Here is a 25,413-nt window from a genome sequence, read left to right as displayed (position 1 = left end):
CAAATGCTGTATATTTTATTTCTAAAACCTGAAGAGACCCACTAGACATTGTGTCACTTTATTAGGAGGTCCAGATGCAGCAATTTTCCTTCACTTTGGAAAAGACATGTCAACATGTCCTAAACCAGGGGATCTCTAGAGATTTCACAGAGGTGGCAGGCCCCTATATTTTTAGGGATTTATTTTATACTCTTTGACATGTATGTGTATTAACAGTTTTTTTTTAGGGTAGTTGTTATTTCCTGCTCACCAACTGGTTCATGATACCAGTGTAATGAAACTATGTGATAATATGTGTTATGAAGTGACTGAGGTTCCCAAGGAGTAGATTATGGCACAGCATTAGAGACTTGGCATGGCTCTGAGGTAGGACTTTGAAGTTGTGCTATTGGCCCTGCCATCCAAAAGCAGAGTCCCTGATATTTACTAACAGTTACAGATTTTTTAAAAGATGCGGTAACTAGTTCAATGACTGTATACCATGAGCCAAGATATATATTGCTTTTTTCCAATAACAAAATATACCTTAGAATCCAGCTGCAATTGGAGTCACCACCTGATTACAATAATGTGCTACCATTTCCTGAATTCCATCTGCATTCTGCACAGGCAAAATAAATGAATTCAATGGAAATGTTGTGGAAATCACCATTCTTCAAGGGAATCTTTGAAGTGTTTGATGATAACATTCTGTATTACCTTTACTCTTTCAGTAGTGCAACATTACTTTGAGTTTACCATTTTGGTAGTTAGGGCAGTTTTAGTGGCTTCCTCTTGGCTAACTTTATACTTTAAAGAGCTAGGAAAAGAAGAACAAACCAAGCCAAAGTTGGAAGAAGGAAGGAAATAACAAAGATTAGGGCAGAAATACATAAAACTGAGAGTAGAGAAAAATCAACAAAACTAAGAGTTGTTCTTTTAAAAATAAACAAAGTTGGCAAGCTAAGCTATACTAAGAAAAAGAGAAAAAATATGCAAATAAATAAAATGAGAAGTGAAAGAATAGATACCATGACTGATGATACAGAAATAAAAACTATCACAAAAGACTACCGTGAACAATTATACACCAACAAACTGGATAACCAAAAGGAAACGAATAAATTCCTAGAAACAAATAACCTACCCAAAGTGAATCATGAAGAAATAGGAAGCCTACACAAATTCATAATTAGTGTGGAGATTGAGTAGATAATCAAAAAATCTTCCAGCAAAGAAAAATTAGGCCAGATGGCTTCACTGGTAAATTTTACCAAATATTTAGAGAAGTATTTTTAAAAAGATTAATTTTTATTTACTTTGGAGAGAGAGCTGGGAGGAGGGCAGAAGGAGATGGGGAGAGTCTCAAGCAGACTCTGTGCCAAACATAGAGCCCAATGTGGGACTCAATATCATGAGCTTGAGACCACAACCCTGAGACCACGACCCAAGCTGAAACCAAGAGTCGGACGCCCAACAGAGTGTACCACCCAGATGCCCCCATATACTTACAGAAGTATTAACACAGATCCTTCTCAAGCTCTTCCAAAAAACTGAAGATGAGGAAACACTTCCAAATTCATTTCAGAAGGCCACTATTACCTGATATCAAAGTTAGACAAAGACACCAAAAGAAATGAAAACTATAGTTCAATATCCTTGATGAATACAGATGCAAAAATCCTTAGCAAAGTACTAGCAAATAAACTGCTGTTTATTTATCCAGTTCACCTACTGAAGAACACCTTAGTTGCTTCCAAGTTTTGGCAATTATGAATAAAAGTGGTTATACACATTTGTGTGCAAGCTTTTGTGAGAATATGTTTTCAACTCATTTGTAAAAAATTACCAAGCTGTCTTCTGAAGTGGCTGTATCATTTTGCATTCCCCCTACCAATGAATGAGTTCCTAGTGTTCCACATGTTGGTGTTGTCAGTGTTTTGGATTTTGGCCATTCTAATAGGTGTGTAGTGGTATCTCATTGCTGTTTGAATTTGCAATTCCTTAATGACATAATGTTGACTATCTTTTCCTTGCTTATCTGTCACCTGTATATCTTCCTTGGTAATAGCTATCATTTAAAAGTTGGCCATTTAAAACATTGGGTTGTTCATTTTCTTATTAAGTTTTAAGAATTAACTTTATATTTTTAGGTAACAGTTCTTTATCAAATATATATTTTGCAAATATTTACTTCCAATCTGTAGCTTGTCTTCTCATTCTTTTGCAGAGTAGAAGTGTCTTTTACAGAGTAGAAGTTTGAAATTTTAGTGAAGTCCACCTTATCCATTATTTCTTTCATGGTGTTGTAACTAAAAAATCCTCACCAAATCCAAGGTCATCTAGATTTTCTTCTGTTTCATGCTAGGTGTTTTATACCTCTGTGTTTTACATTGAGGTCTATGACCCATTTTGAGTTAATTTTTGTGAAGGCTAGAAGTCTGTATCTAGATCCAAGTTTTCAGATGTGCATGTACAGTTGTTGCAGCACCATTTGTTGAAAAGACTATTTTTCTCTATTCTATTGCCTTTGCTCCTTATCAAAGACCAGTTGACAATATTTGTGTGGGTCTATTTCTGGGCCCTCTATTGTGTTTCATGATAGGTTTGTCTAGACTTTTGCTAATACCACATTTGATTATGGTAGCTTTTTAGTAAATTTTGGAATTGGGTAGTGTCAGTCTTTCCACTTTGTTCTTCTCCTCCAATATTGTGTTGGCTATTTATTCTCAGTCTTATCTCTCTATATATAAACCTTAAAATCAATTTGTCGATATCCACAAAAAAATTTTCTGGGATTTCAGTTAGGGGTGTATCGAATTCCCAACTTCAAAATTGGGAAGAACTGACATCTGGACAAATTTGAATCTTTTTGTCCATGAAAAATGGACTATCTTTCTATTAATTCTTTTATTTCTTTCATCAGAGTTTTATAGTTTTCCTCCTATAGATCTTGCTTTTTTTTTTTTTTTTTGGATTTATACCTAAGTATTTCATTTTGGGGGGTGCTAATGTAAATGGCATTGTGTTTTTTATTTCAAATTCTATTTGTTCATCACTGGTATATAGGAAAGTGATTTACTTTTGTATATTAACCTTGTATCCTGCAAACTGCTATAATTTTCTATTAGTTGGAGGAGTGTTTTTTTTGTTGATTCTTTTTTTTTTTTACATAGGCAATCTTTTTATTAAAAAGACAGTTTCATTTCTTTTTTCCAAACTGTGTATCTTTTATTTCCTTTGCTTGTCTTCTTACATTATCAAGGACTTCCAGTATAATGCTGAAAAGGAGTCGTGAAAGGATATAAAAATACAAATTCAAAGGGTTACATGCACCCCGATGTTTATAGGAGCATCATCAACAATAGCCCAACTATGGAAAGAACCTATCTGCCCATTGACTGATGAATAAAGATGTTATATATGTATTTGCAGGAAAAAATAAAAGGACTGGTGACAGAGGACATCCTTCTCTTATATGTTTTTTTAAAATTTTTATTTAAATTCTAATTAGCATACAGTGTAATATTAGATTCAGGTGTACAATTTAGTGATTCAACACTTCTATACAACATCCAGTGCTCATCAAAACAAGTGCTCCTCTTAATTCCCATCACCTATTTCACCCATCCCCCACCTTCTCTCTTCTGGTAACCCTGTTTGTTCTCTATAGTTAAGAGTCTGTTTCTTGGTTTGCCTCTCTCTCTTTTTTTCCCCTTTGCTCATCTGTTTTGTTTCTTAAATTCCACATATGAATGAAATCACATGGTATTTGTCTTTCTGTTAATGAATTATTTCACTTAGCATAATAATCTCCAGCTCCATCTACATCCTAACTTTGTTTTGTTCTTGATCTTAGCAGGAAAGCTTCTAGATTGTTGCAATTAAGTATCATGTTAGCTGAAGGTTTTTTGTGGTTATTATTATCAAGTTGAGGAAGTTCCACTCTATTCCTAACTTGCTAAGATGTAATCATTTTTAAATGTGTCTTAGTTTCTTAACTCCAGTGATATGGTTTTTTAAATTAATTAATTAATTAACTAACTAATTAATTTATTTATTTATTTTTGATGTCTCATTTAAATCCAGGGATGGTGATATATTACTCTCAAACTCCATTCCAGGTAAGAAACCTGGAACTACACTAGGAAAATTGAAAGCCAGGAAACAGTTAAGCTTCTCTCTTAGTAAAAGAACAACAAAAAAGGGAAACCTTAACATAGTTTTGTAAATAGTAGACTACATGAAGTGTTGAAAATTATGTAAAAAGCATTGACATTCTATGATTGTACTCATGGGCTTAATTTATTTTATATACTTTTTTGATTATCAATAAATAAAAGACAAAACTTACAAAATAGTGAAAAGAACAAATTTTAAATTATTCAGAATCTTACTACTCAGAGATAATTGAGTTTAACACTCTAGTATAATTCCTCTGATTTTTAAAAAAATACATACTATTTGCAAATATATTACCAATATATTGAGATTCACATAGTTAATTTTATAACATACAGTTTTACATTATGGATTTTTACAGCTAAAAGAGCCAAGCTTTTCTAAGTAGCTTCTAAAACATAATTTTTGAAAGATTTAAAATTCTAGCACCTAGGTTTTAAAATCTTATTTAAAAACTGATTTGAAAATTTAAAAATTTCTCTATCATTTATTTAATTTTTTTGTATAATATAGAATGCTGTGATAAACATCTTGAGATGAACATGCCTACACACACAAATTTATTTAACTTTATGTTTGTTTAGTTTCTTAGTACAGATTACTAGAAGTAGAATTACTGGACTGAGAGTTACAAAAATACTTAAGATTGTCTATGTTGCTAAATTTAATGATTCTTAAAACAATCTGGTTATTACAAATTTCTTATACCACAAGGAACAGTTTCTAGGGTAAAGGAAGGAGATTAAAATTTTGAAGAGAGTAAAAATATGTAACACGATGGCAACAGTCTACAACATTTGATTCAGCCAAGAAAATATGAAGATTTCAGAGTCCTTTTCACTTCAGCCAGAGTGAGAGTTCTCATGTGCCCTATGTTAGGCTGTTATATTCTCAGGTGGGCTCCCACATCCCTCATCAGTCTTCACAAGCTTATAAATGGAAACACTGGCTTTCTCTACAGTTTCTCTGGCTGTCTTAATCTGTTCAGGCTATTATAAGAAAATATCATTGACTGGGTGGCTTATAAACAACTAAAATTTATTTCTCAGAGTTCTGGGGACTGGAAGTCCCAGGTCAGGTACTAGCATGGTTGAGTGAGAGTCTTTGTCTGGGATGCAGACTTCTCTTTGTTTCCTAACATAATAGAAGGAAGTGAGGGATCTCTCTGGAGCCCCTTTAATAAGGGCACCAATCCTATCCTGAGAGTAGAGCTCTCGTGACCTAAGGATGACCTAATCACCCAAAGGTCTCACCTCCTGATAACCTTAAGGGTTAGGGTTTTTAAGTACGAATTTGGGGAGAGGGGACACCAGCATTTAGATCAGAGTAGGGGCCTCTGCATATCAGTATCTATTTGAATAACAATCAGGTGTTATTAGCTCAAGAAACTGAAAGTTTTAAATTATAAATTTTATATATATGTTCTAAGCAGCAAACTTTGGAGAAATAAAGAGCAAAAGACTATCTTTTCTCCACCTCAACCACAAATCAATCTTCCCTCACTGTAACTGGGAACTTTTTTGTAGCATATTAAGCCTTGGGGTTTAGAATAATGGCTTAGTTTGATTAATGAATTGGATTAGTCTGGGGAAAAAAATCAAGGTTGAAGGCATTATTTATTGCCAGATATATTTTGTTTTGTAAACGGAAATGCAAGTGAACTTCTTGTTCTATATACCTGGGGTGCTGTGAATCATTAATCACAGCTGTCTTCCCTACAGCTATGGGTTCCCAGCAAGGGCTGGCATTCCAGTCTGCATAGTCCAAAAGACCACCTTGCAGATAATAAGAACACCATTCTCAGCTCACACTGATTGCAAAACCCAACATATTTTCATTTAGCTAGTCTCCCTGGAAAATTTTTTCCAATTGTTTAGTACAATTTTCTTTATTGCTACCCACTAGGCTGTCGTAGCTTAATGAAAGACAGAAAAAGGAGTTAGAAGATAAATAATTTTTCACATAAGAAACAGTCTAGAAGCATTTACAAATGGGAGCAATTTAGACCATATCCCTTCCTATGATTTATAGCAAGGACCTGGAAGACCTGGGTTACTGCCTTTACAACCACCCCCTGTTTCTTCTTGATTGTTTATTTCCCAGATGAAGGAATCAATAAACTCAAATGGAATTCAAATGGAATAAATATCACCACCAGAATCATTCAATTTTGAGGAGGCTCCTGAGGATTTTGTGTTAAATGGTAGCCTTTTGTCCTAGAAAAGAAAGTTAATCAAACTGTCCTGTAGCTTCCCGACAAAATGTCTGTGTTGTTCCCAGAGCATGTCTTACACAGAACTAAAAATGGTTTGCTGGTTCCAAAACTCCTGGCATTCAGCAAAGCCCTGCAGTAACCCCACATTTTAAAATATATTTCTTTCCTTAGGCCATCTTTTAAACTATATTACTTCATTCCTTCAAAATGGTTACCATGACTTTTCACTTTCCACTGTTCCTAAAACCTGCATAGTAGAGGACTCTTCAAGTATAAAAAGGCATACTTGTCACCTCAGCAGAGACTGCATGTCATTGTGGTAAACCTGATGGTTCTCCACCACTTTTTGCTGTGAGGTTAAAATGCCCAAGACTTAATAAAGCAAGTGGCATTATTGTGCTAGTATTTGAAATCTAAACAGATTTTTTTTAGGGTAACCCTAAAAACTCATAGTTACATGTCAGGAACAAATACCAGAAAGTTAAAAAATATAATGAAAAGGAAAAAAACTTTAGACGTCAGTCTTTAACTTTGAAGAAACTTAGGTCCACATGGATATTTATATAAGTTTATGAAAGTTTTTTCCAAGTGAAGCTGAACATTTAGCACATATAGTGCCTTACTGAGCAGTTGTCTTCTGCCAAGCTGAGATTTTAAGTACTACTATTCTCAGTTGTCCAGGAAAATTACTCCAGACTGGTAGCCATAGGCTGGATACAAGGAGGAATTAGGCTTGTTAATGAATGCATGGGTCTCCTCTCCTCCATCTAGCACCCTAGAAATCGGGACACAGGCTGGTGTTTATCACCCAACCAATATATCCCACAAGGTCAGCCTACTTCCTACCGGGAGACTTATTGCTATGGCTATACACTCATGAAAGAGAGCTCTGGAAGAGAATCACCTTTTCCAAAAGAGCTAGAAAATGAATAGGAGGGGGAAAGAATTGATCCAGTTCAGTGATACCTATTCTTTTACCCTTGATTCTGGATCTTAGATAAAGCCTTGGACTGTGGAAGACAGAAAGAGCCATGTTACGGCTAGGTCTCTCTGGTCACAGCCTGAAGCTGCATGATGTTTCTATGTTCTCTGGCCTTATGATCTCAGTTCAAGTTGCTGCTGGTACTGCCAAGTAGCTCCTCAAAGTTTCACATTACATCTGTCCTCATAGTCAGGTAGCCAGTCATATGCCTTTTGTAACTCTGCAGAGTAGGAGAGGCTTGGTGAGTCAGAGTTTTCTCAGGGATGTCCCTCAGCCTTAACCAGCCCTGAAGGGGAAAACCAGCATGACACAAGGAGACCATCAAAGAAAACAAAAACAAATGGTGGTTGTTTCTAATGGCTGAGTTATACTCTACTGAAGGGGGCACTTGACAGGATGAGCACTGGGTGTTATACTATATGTTGGCAAATCGGACTCCAATAAAAAAAAATACAAGAGAGAGAGAGAGAGAGAGAGAGAGAAAACAAAAACAGAGAGTAAAGCAGAAGGAAAATAAAAGTCCATGGCCAAGAATTGATGAATTTACAACTCTTAGAGGAATTGTTTTTTTTAATAAATGAAGAGCAAGAGAAAACTAACCCATACTTATTTTAAAAAATTCAGAATGAACCTAGAGCATCTTAAAATATATAGTTTAAGAGATGAATACCAAATATCCATTACAAATTAATAGATTTAATGATTACTATAAAAATAAGAGCCTAATATTCACAACCAGTTCTGTTTAATGCTCTACATAAGGCTTGATTGTGAGTTCCAAACAGATCCAAAACATGCACCAATAAAAATAACACCGTTTAGCCTATTTACATCAGTCATTCAACTGCTGAAGGCAGTTTGCTGCTGGGTGTGCTCTAGGTACTGAGATGTTATGTAACTGGGTACCTGTATCTATCTTCATGCCACTGGGTCTAAGACCATTTTCTCTAAAGATATTTGCTTATTTTTCATTTCTTTCAATTTATAGCATGATTTATGATATACGCTAAAAAGGTTATCTATTTTGCAAGTTATTCCCAGAGTTCCCCTGTCACTTAGAAACTTGATAGCCTCTTCCTTCTGCCTGCTGGATGGAAGGTACACCAGGAAGACGGGCTTATTTGGCATTCAGCATTGGAAAGATATATTTTCTGCGTGAAAATTGCATCGCATTTCCAAACCTGAAAGAGCTTTTGTATTATCTGCACAGGCTTGTTCACGTTGCCATTTATTATTGGAAGAAGGGAGACCTGACCAGAACTTGTTGCATTTCATTCACATTTTGGAAAGCTTAAAAAAATGTTAATTATTTGAGATGTTAAGGGATAAAAATGTAGCTTTTTTAATATAAAAACAAAAGTGAATATTATTTTGGTTTGAACAATAAAAGCTGTGGTAAAGTATAGAAATCATAATTAATAAGTTTTTATTATATAAGGTAATATCCTTATTATAGAAAATGTAGAAAATACAGAACAGTACAAAGAAAATAAAGCTACCTTTAATATCATAGTTGAAGTTTACAACTTCAAATATTGTAATATTGTTTTCTCATTGTATTTGTAGCATTTCTATAATTTTTAAAAACTTGTAATCATGCTATGTGCACAATTCTGTAGATTCACAGATCAGTATTGTCCCATATTAAGTATTCTAAAATATGGCTGTGAATAGTTATATAATAATTTATTGTGTGTTTGTACCATTATTTAAAAATCCCCTACTGATACTCCAAAGAAGAAACGGAAAATGTGAACTTTTCTTTATCTCATTCTGAGAAAAGTATTTCACATAATTGTGTGCAGTAAGAGTGAAGTAATATATTAATATCTGAGTGCTGTTCAATTCTAATACCTTTTTAACAAAAAGATTTTATTTATTTGAGAGAGAGACCAAGAGAGAGCATGAGCAGAGGAGGGGCAGATGGAGAGGGAGAGGCAGACTCTCTGCTGAGCAGGGAGCCCTATGGGGGGCTCACTCCCAGGACCCTGGTTCCATGACGTGAGCCAATGCCAGATGCATAACTGAATGAGCCACCCAGGTGCCCCTATTCTAACTCCTAATACATATAGTATCAAAATAACTGTATCTGTGCAATTTTCTTGTTTGAGCATATTTCACTAAACTTTATATCATCTTACTCCAAATGCTTTCATTAATATCAACTTTACTCTAGAATTGGTGTTTAGTCTTTTTCACCCCCCTCATATGTGTGTGTATACATATATACACATATATATTTGGTTATATATATATACACATACATATACACACATATATACATGCATACATATTTGTATATATTTGAGGGAGCTGTGTGGGTGGGGTACTGGTTAAACAATGCTTTAAATGTTTATTTTGTTTGATTTTTGTATGTTGTTGTTGTTGTTTTGATTTTACCTTTTTAAAAGGAAGAGCATCTGCCATTTAAAGATTGCCAGGCACTTTTTGGCTTGTATTAGATGGACACCTTGGTCACCTGGAGGTAGGTGTCTTCCTTAGGAAAATCACTTGACTGTTGTCCCTTTGATAATGTAAATACAGTTGATTCTCATGATTCATGCTACTTGTGTTCTATCAAGTCACTACAAAAAGTCACCACAAACACTGAATTAGTGAATACTGAAACATTGCTTCAATGGCAAATTCAGGATTAGGTTCCTAAGAGCCTCTGAGGTACAACGTTCTTGTTAACTGATCGAGACATATCCTTCTTTTATGTGTTTCTATTTAAAACAACATATTTAATATATACTGTTGATTCATTAACATTCAACTCGTGGCCAAAGCACTTTAACTTGTGCCTGAATGAAGCTTATCTAACATGCCTATTTTCTCTGTAAGACACAGCACAGGCTTCTTGTGCTTAGGTACACTACACAGAATTTTAGCACTATTGCTGGGGGGCATTTAAACCAGCAACAAAAAGGGAAATCACCAAGAAATACACAAAAATGTGAAAAATATGGCACTAACATACCGTACAAAGGATATTTCCTTATAATAAAAGAGCTGAAACAAGAAGGCAGAGTGTCATTCTGCTTGGCCTCGGCAGGAAATGTGTGCATAGGCCAACTCAATTTTTTTTTACTGCTCTATGCATATCCATGAAGGCTAATGAAATTCCCAGGAATGCTGATTTTAGGGTTACAAGTAAATTTTATTGAGTATGCAATTCACAAATCAAAATCTGTGAATATTGAGGATCAACTGTACTAAGAAAGAAGGTTCCCCCTGACAAAAGGAAAGGGTGCAATAAGATCCTGTGTGGCTTGACCAAGTCTGCCCTTTCCAATACCTCTTAGGATGCAATCTAATGTCTGGGGAAGTTTTGCATATTTGTAAATTTCTTTGGTCCAAAGAACTTCCTGGGAACAAAAGAGTGGAAAAGTCCATTCTTTCCCCATTGTGATTCAACATTATTAAACTTTATCTTAGAACTCACTGGTTCTAACTGAGCTTATCTGCCAGGAAATTTGAGAGGACTCCTTGAAGGGGAAGTCACTGTAGCCTCTTCTGGATGGGTAATCTGTGCTCAATATAGAAATCCTAGTTTGGCATGGAAGAGGAGTAGATTTGGAAGAGTAGTTGAAACTGGCACCTTCTGATCTAGCCACCCAGATATGGGGCACTTTGGGGAACAATAATCTTGTGAATATAGACAGTAGAGCTGTGGGGATCCTGGGTGGCTCAGCCAGTTAAGTCTGCCTTCTGCTCAGGACATGATCTCTGGGTCTTGGGATCAGCCCAGCCCACATCAGGCTCCCTCTCATGGCAGGGTTCAGATAACGGTCTGTTTCTCCCTCTCCCTCTGCCTCTCCCCTTCCACTTGTGCTCTCTCTCTCAAATAAATAAATAAAATCTTTAAAAACCCACAATAAAATCATAACTGTGGCACCCAAGATTAGGGCATTGTCCCCCTGGAATAGAGCATTTAGGGAATGGGATTGTTCTCCCTAAATTACCAATTATGGTATTTTGGGGCTTTTTTAAGGCAGCAGAATTCATTGAATTTTCCTGAATCACTGGTCAAGATTTCCAGCTTCTCCCCAAAGGAATTTTGAAGGACTCTTGAGGCTTAATCCTGGGAATATCCATTGATTTGTTTCAGATTTCTTTCATCTTTCGGGGAATGTGGAAGTTTGTTTTGCAGCAAAATCAATTCCCTTTTCCAGGTTTTCTATCTTGCTTTTTCCCCTTCTGCTCAAACTTAATTGTTTAGTGCTTAGAACATGGTCTTGGGTCACTTCCTGGCACTTTCTTTCACCCCAGTGCTTTACATCTTTGACTTTCAAAATTAGATCTCTAGGGCCTCCTCTGAGTTTCTGACTCCACATTAAACTCCTTACTTTGCATCGCAGCTTGAGTATTTAAGAGGCATTTTAAATCAGAACTATCCAAAACAAAACTTATTTTTACATTTTCAAGTCACACTGATTTCTCTTCTCTGTCTTTCCTACCTTAGTAAAAAGGCATCACCTTTCATCCAACTGCTCAAAATCAAAAAACCTAGGAGTCATCTTTGATTTCTTTCTTTACTTCGTCTATCATATGCAAACCAACAGCAAGTTCTGTCAGGCTCCAAAATATGCCCAGTGTGTCTATTTCTCTCTGCTATCTTAATGGTAAGTGTCCTGTTATTTTAATCCTAGCCAAATGGTTGCTTGCTGGGATGATCCCAGTTGCCTCGCACTGGCCCTCTTGTTATTCTCTCCTGCCTCCTTTCACCAAACACACCAAAACAATTTATAAAAAACTGGATAGTATCAAACCTGTTTACAACCTTCTAATGGCTCAAATACATCACTCAAATATCACTTTCTAAGTAAGGCATTTCCTCAGCATCTTTTCTAATGATGCCTGACCCTTCAGTGGCCCTTTACAATACTCTATTCCACTGGTATTGTCTAGTCTCTTGTGTATTTGTGTATAGTCTGTTCCCCACTAGAACATAAAGGTAGGACAGTTTGACTTTCTTGTCCAGGGAATACCACAATACCTTAACATCATGCCTGAAAAATAGTTGGATCTTCAAGAGATAATGGGTTAAATGAGTGAAAGAAAATCAAGGAATCCCAATACATTAAAAAAGAGCTCTGAGCAAAGTTGCTCTTTTCGAATAGGAGCTGAGGGTGGGAGTGAGTGGTGGTGATGGTAGATTGACCCCTACCTGACCTCTCTTCTAGTTGCTTCTGAAACTCCTCAGAGAAGAGTGTGACAATCAAGGAAGGTGTGAGAGGGGAGGAGGCAGCAATCCGGAAGCTATCTTTTTTTTTTTTTTTTAATTTATTTATTATAGTCACACAGAGAGAGAGAGGCAGAGACACAGGCAGAGGGAGAAGCAGGCTCCATGCACCGGGAGCCTGACGTGGGATTCGATCCCGGGTCGCCAGGATCGCGCCCTGGGCCAAAGGCAGGCGCTAAACCGCTGCGCCACCCAGGGATCCTCTGGAAGCTATCTTGGTCAATAATTTTATTTATTATTTTTATTATTTTTAAGTATTTAATTTATTTATTCACAAGAGCCACACACAGAGAGAGGCAGAGACACAGGCAGAGGGAGAAGCAGGCTCCCTGGAGAGCCCGACACAGGACTGGATCCCGTTACTCTGGGATCACTCCCTGAGCCAAAGGCAGATGCTCAGCCACTGAGCCACCCAGACATCCCTATTATTTTTATTTTCTTAAGATTTATTTATTTATTTGAGAGAGAGAGAGAGAGAGAGAGCAAGTGTGGGGGAAGGGCAGAGGGAGGGAGAAGTAGGCTCTCCACCGAACAAGGATCCCAACCCAGAGCTTGATCCCATGACCCTGAGATCATGCCCTGAGCCAAAGTGAGCCACACAGATGCCTTCTAGTCAACAACTTTAAAAAGAATTTCAAAACATCACTAAAATGACTCAGTAAAAGTAGTAGCACTTACCTGCAGTGTTTATTCATAACTCCATATATTACTTGCAAAATGTATTTTTCCCACAGATACAGTGGCCTGAAATAATAAAGAGCAAAAAGACAAAACTTCCCTTTGCTGCAGCCAAAACATCTTCACTGGATAGTTTTGTGGTAAGCATTTGAACATTGCTTAGGGCAGCCATCACCAGGCCACCAACCCTCAAACTAATCAGCAAAGTGTCTCCAAAAGTTGATAGTAACATTGGGAAAGCAAATTATAAGCATGGTGTTGCCTTTTGGGATCAAATTATTTACTTTACCACTGAAATTGTAAATAATTCACCTCCCAAGAAGTTCTCTGATTTAGAAAAATTGCATGTAGTACATTTCTTACCTGAAATTTAATAAAGAGATTATATAATTTAGAATGAGGTATGTAATTTTAAGAGATGAAATAATAATTATAAGAAAAAGAGTTAAATTCTTCTATCATCCAAAAATAAATTACTAACATTTTTTAAAATATTGATTTGTAGGGCTACCTTTCCCAAGGCATTTATATGTCTTGACCTTACCTTAAATAAATGAATGATATTCTCAAGGGACTATGTCCTGTTTGACAAAAACCCCGATATTCCTTTAAGCCATAATGACACCGGAATCCTGCACAGATGGTGAGACTCCCTCACAAGCCCCAAAGCTCTATTCGCTCCTGTTTTCATGAAAGAACTAATTACTTCAGATCTAGACTTCCCGGTTGTTCTTGAGAAGCAGATATTTAGGATGAAAAAAAATAGGAAACTATGTGAGTGGAAAACAGCACATGCCTCTTGCTTACCTGCTCCAGGAAAAGGTCAGTGGGTCTCACTGGCCTCCCTGAGCCAATCATTGCAGCCGGGGAATAAGCGTACAGGTCAGAGAGGACTGCTGAGAGCCAAGAGAAGCCAGCCTTGTGCGGGTCAAAGTTACAGGACAGGGACTCACCCCAGAGAAGAGTGTTCATGATGCTGCTACTGGGAGCAAGTCTATGTGAACTTGCGTATATTTCCTCAACCACATCTCGTTTCTTCATCGATAAAAATGTCTAGTTCATAGTATTAAAACTATTAACTAAGATAACATAAATAAAGCACCTGACAGAAGAAGACTCTCAAATTTTAAAGATAATTCTTATTTCCTTCCTTGTTTTGGAGTAAGCATAAGCAGCAATGACCGTTAGCACCACTAGGTGACAGTCGTGTGCTGGAAGGTAATGGGCTGGCTTTTTGGTTAGTGGAAAATTAAGAATTGGCTGAAATGAGGATTGGCAGTTGGAGGAAAGCGTGCATCCAATTCCTGCTGCACAGAAATCGGGCTATGTGACCTTGAGCAAGGTCTGAATTGATCTCTGGCCTGGATTTCCTCAAGTAAAACGTAGAGACCAATTCTCCATTTGGCTTTTAACTTTTTTTTTTTTGATTCTATAAAAAGTGAATCTCGTATTTTATAGTAAAAACCGTGACTATAATCTTGTAAGCCAAAAAATAACAGTCTTGGTTGTTAATAAAAGCTGTTTTAAAATATGACTGTATGAAGCATAATCCATTCATTTATTGCTAAATCATTGCTACCCCGGGAGGCCTGAAAGAGTTCATGTAATTTTGTAAGGTGACTAATGGGCTCAGAGAGATGCTCTCGAGTTATACACAGCTCAGGAAATCGTCCTCTGAGGCATGCAATTCGGAAACCTCACTATTAAAACAAGTCTCACTGAGCAGGCTTCAAAAGTATTTTCAGTCATGTAATTATGTTTTAATGCTAGGTTCTTAAAATGACTTGGAAAAGAAGCAGTTCAGAAAATTTCAGGTCTGAAATGTGTTGGAAGTATCTGGGGCAGCAGGAGGATGAATCAGGAAATGGTGATTTAATTGGGCTTAAGAACGAGAATGACTCTCCACTTTTGCATGAATCAAGCCTTACAAGAAAGTTGAAATAAGATGATGCAATAAAAATTATCATTATCGGGTATAATATATTGGGGGAGGGTACGGAATTCTTTATTACTGTTTCCACCTTGGTTAGTATAAAAATCCTTGCAAAAGGAGACCCAATTGAAATTCTGAGGGTGTTCACACGTTTCTACATTCCATGGAGATGTGGAACAGCCTAGTCTGAACACTTGACCTTTATTTCTCAGCATGCTTTTTTTTTTTTCAGGATAAAGCCTCCTGAATTTTTAAACCTGGAAGGTGGGGGTGAAGATTGTTGGAGAGGTGAGGATCTGATGAGTTCTCAGGTTTCCTTCATTCTTTGTCAATCCAGGCTTTACATTGTGCTTTATAAAAGGGGAGAGATAATTAAGGTATTTATTTTGTTATTTTATTGCTGTAGAAGCATGGGAAACAATGAGAGGTGTTTTGTTTTTACCTCTCTTCTTTTCCTCCCCCATATAAAGGAGGTAACCAGGACTTGAAGATCTTTTGCTTCTGGGTGGTTGTTGGGGGTCTAAGCAGAGAGCCTAGAATTGCTTTAAGGCTCCAGCAGCGGTCACAACACAGCATGCTGGGCCCTGCTCCGAGGGTTTCTAATGCAACAAGGCCAGGGAGGAGTTCAGGGATTGGCATTTCAAACCATAAACCTAACTTTAACGGAGATGCTACAGGCTAGGACCCCATGCATTTGAGAACTATGGTGTTAAGGTAACCTTCCTTCCCTGGAGAAGGGTTTCTTCCCTCCCTTCTCTTTCAGAAGCCTGAGCTTATTGAAAAGATCATGCTGGGGAGTGTGTATATATTTGTGTGGGGAAGGGATGGGCAAATGTGCCTGTTGAGGGAACATGAGAAGCTCTTGAAACTGAGGGAAAGGACATTCCCCAAACCCAGGGAAAACATGGAATTCTATAGATCCTGAATTTCCTGAGGCTCAGGACCAGGTCCTCCCCAGGGGCAGGATTGAGCTCAGGTGAGGATGAGGCTTGAAGAAGACCTACTTGGCCCAGCACCAGGAGAGCCCACTCCTTAGATGGACCTTGGGCAGTGACAATCCAAACCATGCGTGACACAGTGAGACTCACTAATTTTCTGGACTCCAAATAAGCCTTCCAGATTTTTACCTAAATCCTGGGAGGAGAGGACACAAATAACTGAATTTCTTGCTAGTTCAGCAGTGTAGGGGATGACGGTCGGATGTAATGTGATTTGAAGAAAACAGATATTTCTGGCCTACCCAACTTTGAGAAAACTCCCCACCCACGGCCTGGATTTCTGACTTGTAAAAACACGCTCCACATGTACGAAGTATTTGAGGCTTCAAATGAAGTTCGGGTCGCTGCGACAGCTCTGAGTTCACTCACTCGGGAGAGGCAAGGGGCAGGGCTTCTCTGCACAGCTGTGCGAATCTTGCCCAACACCTGGGGCCGAAATCCAGTCAGGCTGTGAACAAAGGGTGACTTTGTCCAATTTCCTAGTGGACACGCACCGCGCCCTGTGAGTGCACGACACGGGAGGCATTTTCCAGTTGACATTCAGGTGGCTTCTGCCTTTCGCCGCCCTAACAAATACCCGTGCACGCTTCTCCTGCATAGGGAGATACTTTTTAATTAGATACTCAGAAATGGGATTGCTCAGCTACCTGAAAATTTCACTTGGCTTTTCTCGCAGAAATTCTGCCAATTAGAGATACTGGTGGTATGAGAAGCGGTTTGTTTTATTTCGCACAGGCAGAGACTTCTCAGTGTCCGGGCCATCCCGCAGGCAGGTGAGTGAGCCCGCGCGGGCTGCTCACCTCTAACTTCCAGGAGAGATACACTGTTATGAAAAATGGAAGGAATATTAGAGAAGGAGTGGAAGATTACTAAAATAGATACATTTAGGGGTGGGGGTCGAGGTGGAACGCCTGGTGGCTTATGTTACATAAAGGCACTGATTTCCTGAGGGGTGAGCACAGGGAAGGGCTGTTAGAAGATAGAAAATTGTCAAGGATTAGCTTATATCTCAAAATTATAGCTCAGTTCGATCCCATTTCCCGCTAAGAAAGAGGGAAAAACACCCACTTTCCTCTCCCTGTGATCCAAGGCTCAGGTGATGTGCGGAAAGCCTCACTCTGGGTTAAATAGACTTTGCAGGGGATCACATGGGAATTTAAATATCATTGCAGCATTATTTCTATAGGGAATGGATTCTCTTTCCAGACAATTGACTTAAGTATATGCTTTGGGTACGCGACCGCTTCTCAGGGGGATGCTATCTGTGGTTTTAAGGCACAAACAGGAAGGACTCCGGCTCTCTGACTTTAGTGAGCACAGACTAAAATGGCTTAGCCGAGAGGAAACTGTGTTTTAAAATTTCTAAGAGATGCTTCAGTATGCATTTACTGCAATTCTCATGTTGGGGAGGTTTATTGTCAAAGTCAGGCTGTTAACACTATTTTGTGCCCTCTCTCTCCACCGCCCCCCCCCACCCCCCCACCCCCACCCCCCGGGGAAGTTCTGTGGAAAACAGAGCCCTGCAATCTCTGGCCACCCAGGACAGGGTAGGGAGACCCAGGGAGGGGCCTTGCATCACCAGCTGCAGGAACTGGTCCGTTCCTGACCTGGTTTTTGAGAATATTCAAGGACAAAGCAGGGACACACAGACTCACTGTAGCCCAGCTAAATAAGACCATGTTCCTTTTATCATTTCATTTTAGCAGCATTTGTTTGAGCAGCAGGTGAAGCGCCTTTCAAAAGACTGTCATCTCCGAGGGAAGTCATCTGTTTTACATTAATTGTCCATTAGTCTCCAAGCCTCCATCCATTAAAATCCTCAGCCACTCATTATGTATATTGTGCCCGAGTCCTGCTGTCAGCTCTCAATGCAGAGCTGTTTTTCCACATCTGACTTAATTGCTCTAAGTGCCTATTCCTTTGAGAGAGCGTTGAGGGTACCAATTAATGCTAACTTTCTTTCCTTGGTAGGTTGAACAGATAAGCCACGGTGAGGACGGTTCAGCTGCTCTTTCCTCTAATTTATCAGAGACTTTTCGACTTTACGCTCACACAGTGGGTATTTTATATCTGTGCTGCTCTGTTTGCCTGATGACTTCTAGATACGTTTTCAATGGACTTCGTTTTCTATAGTGAAAATGCTCCATAAATTTACAATCCATCCATGTTATTGTGATGAGGGGTTTAAATTCCATTTTCTTCTGATTAATTTTTAAATGCATATGGCACTCTGAAGAACAGCTTGGATGAAACTGACTTTGTTGATGGAAAAATTAAGCTTTCATCCTTTCAAATTACAGCTCTAGGGGTGGCAGCACAATAATTTAATTACTGGAGCTGCCTTATTATAACTAATTCACCTGCCTTGAGCCCCATAGCTGCTGTTTTGAAAAAACACATTTAAATCGAGAGAGGGCAAAAATCATTAAGATAACCAATCTTAGAGTAGTTTTTAGAAATTTTTGATAGACATGGAGGCAAATAAAAGTATGTGGGACTGAGAGAGAAGCAGATTAACAGATTATCTTCCACTCTCTATAGAAATGCCAGGAAAACATCATCGTACTTATTCTTTTGTTTTGTTGTATTCTTAAGTTTTGATTTATTCTTTTACAAAATTGTACCATATTCCTACTTATCATTGCATTTTTTACATTTGTTTATGTTAAAAATAGCCAATCAACTAATGTAAATTCCTTTCAAGGTATCATGGTAATGTGCCTGTGAATTCAAATTCTAAATAATGATTATTGTCATTAATAAATTTTATTTCAGGCTTTAAAATCTTTGCCAGGGTCCATCTTATAACTGAGTTTCTTAAAAATGGTTCTGTTAATATTTGGTATTGGTTTTACTTGATTATACTTAAGCAATTGGTTTTACTTGATTACATTTAAGCCATACCAGAAAAAGTGAAGGGGAAATAGAAGAATACAAATGCATCCAGACTGACTTAAATTATAGGATATAGTGAAAATCAGATGGAATTTTATGTTTTCTATTTCCTGAACATTGTTGGGAAAATATCCACTTTGCCATCAGCAAATTATTTAGAACAAAAATGACTAGCCACTGTGGGTAACATTTAAAGTGGGTCAAGTCTGCCTTTGAGGCTCTCTGCCTTCCTTCCAAGGGGTCCCTAGTGAGGGGACACCCTCCCCTCCACTCTCTCTCCTCTCTTTTTCCCCATCTGAGGGACAGTCCAGCCTCACATCTCAGAGGGCCCTGGTAAGTAACAAAGACAACTAGGATTAGGATTTTGACCCTTTGGGAGGGTTCTCCTCTTCATCTGTTTCAGTCAGAATTTTTGAGGAAAGCATGGTGAGCCTCTCTACCAATTACATCTTCACAAATGGTGATCTTCCCCCTTCTTGATGGACTAGCTCCCCTGATTAATTCTACAGGTTTTGTTCCTGTATCAGGGCCTCATCCAATAGTGGCCTCATCCAACTATCTTTATCACCTTCAAATCACAGGCTAGTCTATTTCTAGAAAATCCCTTAAATTGTCCATTCCAGCTGTAGGCTATTCCATATCCTGTTGGCTTTTCTTTCAACAGTTTTCAGGAAGAGAGTTTTGGAAAATACCAAAATATGGTCTAAAAAATTTGAAGATGTATATTAGGGATTAAAAAACACATATACATCCGCTTGCCCTTCCGGATAATGATCTTTGATTCTGGTTAGCTTTCATGGTATGGTTTGTATTAGCCAATGATGATTAGACTAGAGTAGCAGAATTGTAGGATACTAGTGCAGATTTATTTTGATTCTGAGTCATCATCTTTTACATCATCTTCTTGTTACTATTTCATTTGCCCGAGGAAGTAAGTTTGAATTTTCATCCCAGTGTTTTGCTTCAAAGTCTGTTCACATATGTAGACTCTTGCTGGAAAAGATACTCTTTCCAAGGTCTTTGCTCAGGGGTTCCATTGTGCCCTTGTACTAACTCCTTGGTATGTGTTTTAAAATGCTTCTAATTATGGTTGAATCTGTTCCCACCCATGGCAGACACACCACAGGGTGACTGCTCATGAGTCATGACCTTAACTCCCTCACCGTGAGTGTAGGTGGAACTTGTGATCTGCATTTACCAATAGAATATGGCAAAAGTGTGGGATACCACTCCTGTGATTATTTTATATGGCAAAGGTGAAGGGATTTTACAGATATAATTAAGCTTGTTAATCAGTTGACTTTATTTTTTTTATTCTATTTTTGTTTTAATTTTTTCATTTTAATTCCAGTATAGTTAACATGCAGTTTTATCAGTTGACTTCACAAGTTAAACAAAAGGAAATTTATCCTGTGTGGGCCTGGCCTAATTAAGCAAGCCCTTTTAAAAAGTCTCTGGGCCTTCCCTCAAGTTAGAGACTTAAAGTAGCATCTCTCCATTGCTTGCTTTCAAGGGGCAAGCTGCCATGAATTCTACAGCCACAAGGAAATAAATTCTGCCAACAACAACAATTCAAGGGAGCACGTCCTTTCCTAATTGAGCCTCCAGATGAGAATACAGCCCAGCCAACACTGATTTCAGCCTTGTGAGGCCCCGAGCAGAAAACCCAGTTAGGTTATGCCCAGATTCTTGACTCACAGAACGTATGAAATAATAAGTGGGTGTTGTTCTAGCCTCCTAATAGTGAGGTAATTTGTTATGCAGTAATAGAGAACTAATACACCACCCTTGTAATAAAAATATTTTTGTTGTTTTTATTATTTGGTATCCTTCATATCACTATTTACGTAGATAGATCTTTGTACGTGGCCTACATTCAAAATCTTCTTGCACTTTGTTGCTAGAAAATGTACCTAAGTCACATCCTGGCTCTAGCGATGAATTATATGTAACCCTTGTTTCCTACAGGCTTTGCTGCCAGAGGACTTGAGAGCAGATTTGGTGGTTAACATGAAGAATAGTTCCTTTCAAGTACCTGGGCACATCTGGTCCCTTCACTACCTCCACATTGGCAGTACTCTGACATTTCATTCTCAGGACCCCTTTTATCCAAAGTTACTGAAAACCTCAAGGAGATTTTGGGTAATGTTTATCATCTACTGTAATTGAAAGTAAAACAGAGTGACTTTAGAACATGAGAATCCACAAGCACACATTCCATTAGCTGTCAAAAGAATGACATCATCACTCATCAGGAAGTCTCTGGAAAACCTCACCATTCACTTGTGAGAGAATGAAAATAAAAAGGTAAATAGCATCAGAGCATTATTATAACTGGGCCTTGAAGAACTAAAAAGGCCTTAGGGGACCCCCAGAGGTCCCCAGGCTACAGTTTGAGAACCACTGCTTTATATTTTCAGTTTTATCTTGGTTCTGTTTTACATGGCATTGAGTTTTGCCCATTTCTATTGATATATAATTGACATATCATCTTGCATTAAACTGTATGAAGCAGGGACGCCTGAGTGGCTCAGCCATTGAGCATCTATCCGCTTTCAGCTCAGGTCACGATCCCAGGATCCTGGGATCAAGTCTTGTATGAGGCTCCCTGCAGGGAGCCTGCTTCTCCCTCTGCCTATGTCTCTGCCTCTCTCACTCTGTCTCTCATGAATAAGTAAGTTAAATCTTTAAAAAAATTTGTATGAAGCAAACTCAAATAAGTTTATGAAACACGTGAGGTAAACATTTTTAAAAATGAAAAAAATAGAAAACCTAGCTGTGTGATTGTGCTGGTCATTCCTCATGTGCCACACGGATACATCATTGGCTTTTCTCTGCTTGGTTCTATGCTGGAAGGCTGACTTCTACAGATGGCATCTAGGCTCTTGGCCTTCTGGCTTCCAGCCGGGTTTGGCCAATGTGAGGATGGGAGGATATGGAGGTTGAGGGCATGCATTTATCCCCCTCATCCCTGCCACATGGCAGTTTTGACTGGCGGCCCTTCTGCTGTGGCTCCAGCTCTTAGCTGAGTTCCAATAGTCCAATTCCTTCCCTTTCCCTTCAGGGTTGGGTGGCAATGGCTTCTTGCTCCTGTTTGGTCCTGGGTGTTGCGCCACACCTGTTGGTTTCCCTAATTCTGCCCATATTCAGTGAATTACTTTTTGATTTTTATTTTGAACTCTTTTGATAATTCTGCTTCCTGAAGGATCTGGCTAATACGTGACTTTATTGTTTTTCTTTAAAGATTTTATTTCTTTATTCATGAGAGACACAGGCAGATGGAGAAGCAGGCTCCCTGTGGGGAGCCTGATGTGGGACTTGATCCCAAGATCCTGGGATTATGCCCTGAGCCAAAGACGGATGCTCAACTGCTGAGCCACCCAGGTGCCCCTAATAGGTGACTTCAGACAAGTGCCCTCAGCTAGCAGGTCCTCAGTTGATTTATCTGTAAAATAAAGGGCCTGCACCAGCATTTCCCAAAGTGATTCCCATAGATCAGTCTTACTATATTCCTGTTTGTATTCTGTGATCAAATATGTTTGGGAAACAGTGAATATAATATTCTCTTTTGGAGAACCACAATTTATGGCACCATATCAAAGGCTCTGAGAGGTCATGAAGTAAATGAGCCTGTTTAACCTTGTTTAACCTAGCATTTCCCTAACACAATTAATTATGAGACCTCTGCTTTTGCAGAACACCTAATAATATCTAGTAAACACTGGACCAGGTCATCTCCAGGTCTGTTGGGATTGGTATTGTCTCGTTTTGTGGAAAGGTCTCTGTATGGATAATCTTCGTGATAGGAATGTTTTCTGGTTGTCTCTCTATCTTGAAACCTGAAATACTCGTAACCATGGGGTTCAGCTTGCTCCAACTATACTAATGGTGAAAACCTAGCCCCAGCCTTGCTGGAGTTTCAAGAATGTTCAAGAAATGTTCAAGAAAAATGCTCCAGTGATAGGCTGGATCACCCCAGCAGGTCCATCTGTGGACCTTCCACTTCCATTCATAACCTTGGCCTCCCGGCTGGCACCTGGATTACATGATATGAGAGAAAAATAGACCAAAGCCAACATGTGGAGGTTACTGAAGATGGACTCCTATTTCTGTGACCTCAGTCCCATGCTGAGCTTCTCTTCTGACAATGACTTTGTCATGGTAAAGAAGTATTCCTTCTATGAAAATCAGGATTGAAAGTTGAATTTCAGAAATAACTGAGTGCAAATATATATGAAGTACAATGTAATTCAAGTACAGTTGTATGTGGTGTTGCAAAATAAGGTGTGAGTCCTATGAAAGCTCCCCAAAGATCTGTAGGCGTCAAGAAAAGCAGACCCCTGCCAAGCTTTGGGGTTCCTCCTGGCTTCTTTTTACAATGAGTAGTTACCCTAATTGACCCATTTCTCGAAAAGCCAATGGATGTTGCCTCATTTCTTATTGCCCAAAGATCCAGCAGTGGCCCACTCCTTTGTGACAAAGTAGCCCACTCCCTCGTGACAAAAAGGTGGGGACCTATTCCTAGGTCTAGGGTTCAAACTGAACCTTAAGCCAGTTTGTCTGGTCCTATTCTCTCTCCAATGACAGATTTTAGAATGGGCTTGTGACCCACTTCTGGCCAGTGTGTTGAAGGGACACTGGGGAAAGTTGTCCTTGTTTCTAAGAAAATAAGCACCGGAAGCCATGCTCCCCTTTTGCGACTCAATGGTGTTTTGTTTCTGTGTGTCTCACTTGGGAAGGCTGCAGCCATCTTCCTGTAAATTTTATCTGTAAAATAAAGGGCCTGCACCAGCATTTCTCCATAAGGAGGAGATCCTGAGAATGGAATGGATGCTGAGGACAGCAGCACAGGTGGGAGTAACTTGGGTTACCTCTGTGCACACCTTCCATTCCTTGTAGTTTTAGCCTATTTGAGGGAGAGCCTTCTGTCTCCTGAAGCTCCAATCTTTCTGACAGATGCCCCTTTTATGGAATTACTCATGGCCACTATTTTCACCCCTCAGTTCTTCCGAAGAGTCCCCTGTGAATATGCCAGAAGCCATAGAAAATTAAACCCACATCTTTGTGCTCACAGGCCTCCCTCCTCCCTTGTCCTGGGCACACAGTGACAGGTGCTAAAACTGCCCCTGGCAGGATGGTATGTCAGAGCAGCTCAGGAATGCAGTCGGGGAGGACAGCATTTATCTGGGAACGATATCCACTGAACATTTCTGGCAGAAGATTTTGGAAAGAAAGACAAACTTAAATGATTTCCATGCTTCGAACAGGTTCCCTGATCAAATCTTCCTTTGGAACACACTTTAAGTTGTTGTGCTTACACACACATTTCCATGTCTGCATGGCCATCATTGTATCTCCATTTTATTTGGAATTATTGGAAGGTGAGGACTTTATCTTTGATGTGTGCCCCCAGTATTTAAGACACTGAAATGTAAGTTATGTGAATTTAAGAAATACTTGAATTCCTACCTGTTTGTAGGAATTATAAGGAAAGAGCTGCATGACAAAATGAACCCTCTGCCCCCGTATCAGGGTTCAATCATGGAAAAAGAAGCCATGGTAGGTTTTTCACTGAGATTTGAGAGAGGAGTTAAGGCTTACACACCATTAGAAGGGCTGGGTAGGTAAGGGGCAGAATGTGGCTCTGCGGACACGTGAAAGTGCAGGAAATCTCAAGCGAAATTGCAGCTGCTGAAGTGATTAAGCTGCCCTTGGTGGATGTTTCTCAGGACCTCCCCACCCACCCACAAACACATATACCAAGGATCCAAGTGATGCCTGCCTGCAGCTGGTGCCAAGGAAAACTGGCTTCTCCATTTTCATGTCTCTCTTCACTGGCCAAGTCTAAACTGGAGGAGCAAAGGGAAAGAGCTTCTGCGGAATGAGGTTCTTGGTTTTCCTCTGAGACACAGAAGAGAATTATGGGGGAGGGCATAGGTATTATGAAGAAACCAGGCTGTTAACAGACCACCCAGCCACTCTCACCCATATATTAATAGGAAGTAAGATCAAAACAAAAGCAAAGAGCAATTGATAACAATTCTCTTTAAATTACACCAAGGACAAGATAACCTGGCAAAAGCATTTGATAATCAGTGAATTGGGCAGAAATGGAGGCTTTTATCCCCCTATTAAATAATTTCTTGCTCAAAACTCACTCAGGCGCCTGGGATCTGACGCTGGAGCCAGATATAGCAGCATCGATCTCACTGGCACTTTCTTTAGAAGCTTGAGATCTGGAGCAGCTTTCTGAAATCTGCAGCTCTAAAAGCTGATACAATTCAGTAAAAAGCTACACATTTGCTT

The 25,413-nt window shown here is 39.0% G+C and overlaps 2 long non-coding RNA genes across 9 annotated transcripts in view; one reads left to right on the top strand and one right to left on the bottom strand.

The window, feature by feature from the left end:
• The window catches only part of LOC125752239 (uncharacterized), a 49,402-nt gene extending 35,174 nt beyond the window's left edge, over positions 1-14,228 (bottom strand). For 2 of the 4 annotated variants that reach the window (XR_007401242.1, XR_007401244.1), the window contains exons 1-2: positions 14,089-14,228; positions 1,492-1,581 (exon numbers count right to left, since the gene is read on the bottom strand). This is a non-coding gene — a long non-coding RNA (uncharacterized LOC125752239). Of the gene's footprint in view, positions 1-1,491; positions 1,582-13,825; positions 14,013-14,088 lie in introns of those variants that run through there. The other 2 variants (XR_007401245.1, XR_007401243.1) reach the window with 2 other exon arrangements.
• The window catches only part of LOC112658636 (uncharacterized), a 52,849-nt gene extending 31,311 nt beyond the window's left edge, over positions 1-21,538 (top strand). For 4 of the 5 annotated variants that reach the window (XR_007401246.1, XR_004804232.2, XR_003135843.3 and 1 more), the window contains 6 exons: positions 4,069-4,103; positions 9,770-9,843; positions 13,338-13,421; positions 15,447-15,502; positions 18,184-18,267; positions 21,076-21,538. This is a non-coding gene — a long non-coding RNA (uncharacterized LOC112658636). The remainder of the gene's footprint in view (positions 1-4,068; positions 4,104-9,769; positions 9,844-13,337; positions 13,422-15,446; positions 15,503-18,183; positions 18,268-21,075) is intronic. The other variant, XR_007401247.1, reaches the window with a different exon arrangement.
• The last annotated feature ends 3,875 nt before the right edge of the window (positions 21,539-25,413 follow it).

This window comes from Canis lupus, chromosome 12 (genome assembly GCF_003254725.2).
Source record: "Canis lupus dingo isolate Sandy chromosome 12, ASM325472v2, whole genome shotgun sequence".
In the NCBI taxonomy this organism is placed as follows: domain Eukaryota; kingdom Metazoa; phylum Chordata; class Mammalia; order Carnivora; family Canidae; genus Canis; species Canis lupus.
This window is presented reverse-complemented; position numbering and strand designations above follow the sequence as displayed.